This window comes from Mirounga angustirostris, unplaced genomic scaffold, assembly GCF_029215605.1.
Source record: "Mirounga angustirostris isolate CCGP_5_RB_7025 unplaced genomic scaffold, mMirAng1.0.hap1 SCAF_6, whole genome shotgun sequence".
NCBI classification, from domain to species: domain Eukaryota; kingdom Metazoa; phylum Chordata; class Mammalia; order Carnivora; family Phocidae; genus Mirounga; species Mirounga angustirostris.
In genome coordinates, this window is record NW_026991714.1 from 2422218 (window position 1) to 2428670 (window position 6453).

The window sequence follows — 6453 nt, forward strand, 5'->3', positions numbered from 1 at the left end:
TCCTCTTCCTCCAAGATCAGGCTCCCTGGAGAGCAAGCTTCTAGACTCTGGAGCCAGAGCGGCAGGTTCTGTGCTCAGCAGCTGTGTGATGTTGAGCAAGTCACTCAGCCTCTCTGTCCCGTCGTGACCTTGTCTCCAGAATGGGGGTGACAGTGGCAGTCACCTCACAGGGCTGTTTGGGGGTTTCAGCAAGTCCTGTGAGTCCCTTCCAGCAGGGACTGGCCTGGATGTGCCGGGCACAAGGTGGCTGGCCTCATTCCTCTCTTCGTCTCCTCCTCTCCATCCTTTGCGTGCCCTCCATCCCGGCCTGGCCCTGGTCTTTGTGGGTGAGGCAGGACAGACTGGCAGGTGCCATGTTTTGTGGGGACAGTGCTCACAGAAGAGGCGCTCTTGCCTGGTCCCGACCAGCCTTCCAGCTGCAGAGAGGGAGGACTTAGCTGGCTGTGGGGGCTGGGAGGTGAGGCAGGGGTTTCTTCTCCCTCTGAACCCCTGCAGACTGCAGGTCTAGAGAGGTAAGGGCCAGAGCGACCCCCGCTGACCAACCCTGTCAACTCCAGTCCCCCGATGTTCCCCAGGGAGACCTCCCTTCCCCGCTCACCTCCTCCAGGCAGCCCTCAAGGATTAGACAGCGACCTTGGCACCCCTGTCGGGTGCTTCTGAGGTCACAGATGCTCACAGACTTGAGTCAGGTCTCCAACGTATCCATCCAGGTGTTAGGAACATGCTTCGGAGGCTTCCTGCGTCTTATCCCTGTGACCTCCCATTCCTGAGTGTCAGGAAGTCCTTCTTGCTGTCTACCCTCTTGCTTCCCACCTGGATCTGAAGGGGTTACTCAGCTCCAGGCCTGCCCACTGCAAGTCCCAGCTGCCTGGGCCTGTGGTGAGAGCTAATGTAGGCAAGAGTCGGAGGACAACAGGGGATAAAGTTATTAGCATCTTCATCTTTGAGGGATATCGATTGTCGGGTCTCCAGGCTCACTTGGTCTTACAACGGGGCTCACAGGGGTGTTGGGAGGGACTCGGAAAAATCTCATGGAGCCTCCACCCTATATCCTGAGCGGGAGCTGGGGTGCCTGCGTCTTCCCTGAGGGCGACAGGTAGAGACACAATGTGGGACACAAAGGCTGTGCGGAGGAGAGGGCTGAGGGCAAGGAGCAGACTGGGGGGGACTGGGGCTTTGCTTTAGAGTGTGTGTGCATGTGTGTGTGACACGGGGGGGGGGGTGGGGAGGGAGGGAGAGGGGAGGAGAGAGGGAAAGAGGGAGGGGGGAGGGTGCAGCTGAGCTGGAGAGATTCAAGGTGGCAGCCCAAAGGGGAGAAGACAGGGTCCCTCCTCCTGAGGCTCAAGTGCACGCCAGCAAGATTTCGTGGTGGAGGCCGAGCCCCCTCCACCAACACCGGGATGTTCTGTGATATCTTGCGGCAGCTCCAGGCAGCCTCCCCTGCTCCTGGGAGCCGAGTGTCGCTGGTGTGTCTCCGTGTGTGGCGCTGGGTGGTGCCACGCGGGGGAGTGTCGTCCCCTTCTCACACCGTGTGTCTGGTTTGGTGTTTGCACGGGACAGCCTCTGGGAGGAGGTGTGTGTAAACTTCGCCCTCGCACACAGCTGTGCACATTCCTGTTCTCGAGGCGGAAACAGGAAGGCTGCAGGCAGGGGAAGGGGCTCTGGGGTCTGGCTGCCCACCTCGTCCAGGTTTTGCAGCCCCTGGCCGACCACCTGGGGTCCAGTTGCAGCAAGGCTTGCAGGGGTGAGGGCCTCAGAGAGGGGGTGCAGGTGTGGGTGCGGGTGTGCTGGGGACCGAGGGACACTCTCCCTCCCTTCCTTCCTCAGGACTCCTGGCCTCTCTTCTCCTTCGCTTTCCCTTCCGGAGCCCGAAGCCCGGAGCCCGAAGCCAGAAGCCCGGAGGAAGGGCAGGAGTGGCTTGTTGGGCAGGGGGTCAGATGCATTCTTTTTGCCCCAGAGGAGCTGGCTTCCCCTCTGCTGGGCTGGGAGAGGAGGTAATTAATGGCAGCGAGGCCAGGAGGGGAGAGTGTTCAGGGCTAATGTTGGTATTAATCAGGAGCTGGTCCCCAGCGAGGGATGGCATTCAGCTGGGGCAGTGTGTGTGTGTGTGTGTGTGTGTGTGTGAGAGAGAGACACTGGGGAGTGGGGGGCTGTGGGGGACTGGGAGCTCCTGACTCAACCCGTCAGCTTCCCTCCCTCTCCATAGGCCCCCCCCTTTCCTTGTTTTGCTGGAAGTCCCTCTTATCTGTCCTTCGACCTCCTGCGGGCATCCTGATGGAGGGCCAGGATCCCTCCCCAAGTCCAAGTCCACTCCCCAACCCCTTCCGAGCCCTTACTGCCCGCTGGTGCATTAGGTGATTCCTGAGGCTGCCGGCCCTGCTAATTGCCTCTCATACCTCTCTCATCACCAGGGCAGCCCCCCACCAACTCCATTAGCCCCCCCTCTCCCCTGATAGCCCCTAAATCAGCCCCAATTATTCACAGGAGGGGGTCTGGGCTGAGCTGTGATTACAGCTCCAGTGGAGGGGTGAGGGATGGGGACTGGAGTGGGCAGGGCTGGGAGGGGCGGGGGGGTGGGGCCTGTGGGCAGATTCAGGGCCGGGACCACCACGGGCAGGGACCTGGGAGCCTGAGCAGGGACGGGATGCCAGGCCAGAAGGTGTGCAGTGGGGGTTGTAGCTCCTTTTCCAGGGTCCCTTACCCACACCCGAAGACCCAGGAGGGCAAGGGAGGGATCAGGTGGGCACGACCCCTGTGAGTGGGCCATGCTGGCCAGCATCATGGGCACCATGGCCAAGCACCTAGACAGGCTTGGGGAGCAGCAAGGAGGCTCTGTCCTTCTGGGCTTTCCCTTGAGGTTCCCACTGCCCGCCCCTGCCCTGCCCTGCTGGCCACCGCGTCTGTGCCTCTGGGGTGTGCGTCTGCTGAGGGGCATCGTGCGCTCAGCGGGTTGCGGCATCAGGGCACTTTCTCCAGCCCTCTCCGAGTCCCTCAATGCAGCTACTCTAGGACTCCCCGCAGCCCCTTCCCATCCCAGAGGGAAGAGGCGCTCATGCTCTGCGCCCCCCAGCTTCCCCCCTCCCCCAGGAGCACTGTCCTGGGTTCCGAGCCACCCACCGCACCACGCCCCTGGGCCAGAGTGGTGGCCTCCTCCTACTCTCCCTGCTTCCAATGTGCTCCCCACAGCCAACTCAACCCCCAGTTATTCTTTTAAAGCTTGAATTGGATCGTGACCCTCCTCTGCTCAAAATCCCCTGGTGGTTCCCTATCTCCTAGAACAAACTCCAGCGCAGCCAACAAGGCCCTGTGGGGTTTGACCCATCCACTCCCCTGACACCCTCTCTGTTCCAGTCGCCTAGCTGGTCTCTGAACGTGGCACGTGCTCTGGCCTCAGGGCCTTGGTGCCTGCTCTTCCCACAGCCTGGAATGCCCTCCTCCCTGCAGAGAGCTGCGTGGGTCCCTCTTTCATCTCCTCTAGGTCTTCACCTGGAGGTTACCTTTTCAGTGAGGCCTTTCCTGACCCCCTTTCCAAAACCAGGGCCCCCAGCACTCCCACCCCCCTCCCCTGTGTTCTTGGCCTCTATTTGTTTATGACAGCACCGAGATCATGGAATGCATCACGATTTTACAGATCTCTCGTCTCTCCCCCAGCCCCACCACTAGGCTGCAAGCTTCATTTGTCCCCTCCATGTTTAGGCAGAGATTTTTCTCTATTTTGTTCACAGCTGTAGCTCCCCATGCCTGCACACAGTAGGTGCTCAACAAATCTTTGTTCCACGAATGAATAATAGTGTCCCCAACCAGCATGTGAGCTCTTGAGAACCGGGGAACTTTTATTTCTTGCCTAAATAAGTTATTAAATATAAAGGTCTTAGGCGGGTGCCTGTGAGTCAGTAGGGTCTGTCCAATAAAAGTAGCTGCCATCACCATCATCATCATCATGGTCATTTCCTCTGCATCCCGGGCACCAGGTAAGCACAAGACCAGTGCCTGTTGAACAAAAGAATGAAGGAGCCGCGGCAGCCCTTGATCTCCAGGTTGTGAGGTCGGGCCCCACCTTGGGCATAGAGACTAACTTAAAAAGAAGAAAAGAATGAGGGCCTTGGACCCCCTTGACCCCTCTTGGGAGGCAAGAGGAGAACCTGCATCCTTCCAGCCACAGGGCTGGGCCCCGGAGGCGGAGGCGGGGCCCAGAAAGCTGGAGGAGCCTTGCACGCAGCCCCTCGCGCGGATGTTCATGAGCTCTTACTCCGCGCCAGGCTCCGGATCATAAAGGCCATTTCGACCTGTCCCCAGTCCTTGAAACACTCAGGCTAGGGGCTCAGTCGTTCGGCGTCTGCCTTCGGCTCAGGTCATGATCCCGGGGTCCTGGGATCGAGGCCCGCATCGGGCTCCCTGCTCCTCGGGAAGCCTGCTTCTCCCTCCCCCACTCCCCCTGCTTGTGTCCCCTCTCTCGCTGTGTCTCTCTGTCAAATAAATAAATAAAATCTTTAAAAAAAAAATTGAAGTATAGGGGCACCTGGGTGGCTCAGTCGTTAAGCTACTGCCTTCGGCTCAGGTCATGATCTCAGGGTCCTGGGATCGAGCCCCGCATCAGGCTCCTGCTCAGCGGGAATCCTGCTTCTCCCTCTCCCACTCCCCCTGCTTGTGTTCCCTCTCTCGCTGTGTCTCTATCAAATAAATAAGTAAAATCTTTAAAAATAATAATAGCAGGTGAAGGGGTGCCTGGGTAGCTCAGCCGTTAGGCGGCTGCCTTCGGCTCAGGTCATGATCCCGGGGTCCCGGGATCGAGCCCCGCACCGGGCTCCCTGCTCGGCGGGGAGTCGGCTTCTCCCTCTCCGGCGGCCGCTCCCCCGGCTCAGGCTCTCGCTCTCAGTCTCCCAAATGAATAAATTTTTTAAAATCTTGGGGAAAAAAAAAAAGAACACTCAGCCCAGGTGAGACAAGTTTAACGTTCATATGCAAGAGTGGGGGGGGAGGTAGAGGCTGGACAGGGTCCCCGAGAAAGCGCCCTCGCGCTGAACCTGGACGTGGAGGGAAGAGAACACCGCGCAGGTGAAGGGCGGAGCGCAGGTTCCCCCCTTGGCCCCTAGAAGGCGCTGCATCGCATGACTTTCAAGGCCCCTCTGGCCTCGGGCGTGCTGAACTCTATGATCTTGGGCCTCCGGGCCCGGAGCTGTGCGCTGGTTTCTGCTGCCCCCTGCTGGACACTTTTGGTCCGCCACCCGCCAACTTGTCTCGCGCCCTTCCCTGCGCCAGGTAAGCTGCACCTGCCAGCGTGCTCTCCCCACCCACACCTCCCCGAAGCACTTGCTGGTCTCCCTCAGACAGGAGCCTCTCAGGTAGAAACTATGCGCAAGACATGTTGTTGATAAAGGACTCGAAGCCAGAATACATAACAGATTCATCATTGTTAAACCCCACGATCCCACCCCAAAGAAGCTACCGGGACCGGGGCGCCTGGCTGGCTCAGAGTGTGCGACTCCCCATCGCGGGGTCATGGGTTCGAGCCCCACACTGGGGGTAGAGCTTACTTGAAAAAAAGCTACCATGATAAACGAAAACACGTTCACACAAGACTTGTACACAAACGTTCAGAGTACCTTTAGTCACAGTAGCTCAAAACCGGAAACGAAACAGCAGGTCCCATCCAGTGGCGCGTAAAGATAAGGCAAATTGTGGACTCTCCATACAGTGGGATGCCACTCAGTGACAAGGAGCAATGAGCTACCCAAAACCCTTATGGTGAGTGAAAGAAGCCAGACATAAGTAAGTATGGCATGAGTCCATTTATACGAAATAATAGAACAAACAATTCTACAGTAACAGAAAGCAGATTAGAGATTTCACAGAGCTGGGGGTGGGCGTGGGGCATTATTTGCAAAGGGGTACGAGGGAAATTTTGGGGGACAGAAAGAATTTTAAAAGATTTATTTACTTTAGAGTGGGGGGGCGGTAGAGGGAGAGAGAATCTGGAGTCGACTGGAGACGATGACCTGAGCCGAAATCAAGAGTCAGATGCCTAATTGACTGAGCCATCCAGGGACCTGGCAGGTACAGAAAAAAAAATTTTTTTTTTAAATAAATTGTATTTCTTTTATTTATTTATTTATTTATTTATTTATTATTTATTTATTTATTTAAGACAGAATGAGAGAGAGAGAGTGCACATGAGAGGGGGGAGGGTCAGAGGGAGAAGCAGGCTCCCTGCCGAGCAGGGAGCCCGATGCGGGACTCGATCCAGGGACTCCAGGATCATGACCTGAGCCAAAGGCAGTCGCTCAACCAACTGAGCCACCCAGGCACCCGCCCCAGAAAAATTTTTAAAAATTATGTCGACTGGGGCACCCATCTGGCTCAGTCCATGGAGCATGTAATGCTTGATCTCGGGGTGGTGAATTTGAGCCCCACTTTGCGGGTAGAGCTTACTTTTAAAAAGCTATTTTGATTGAA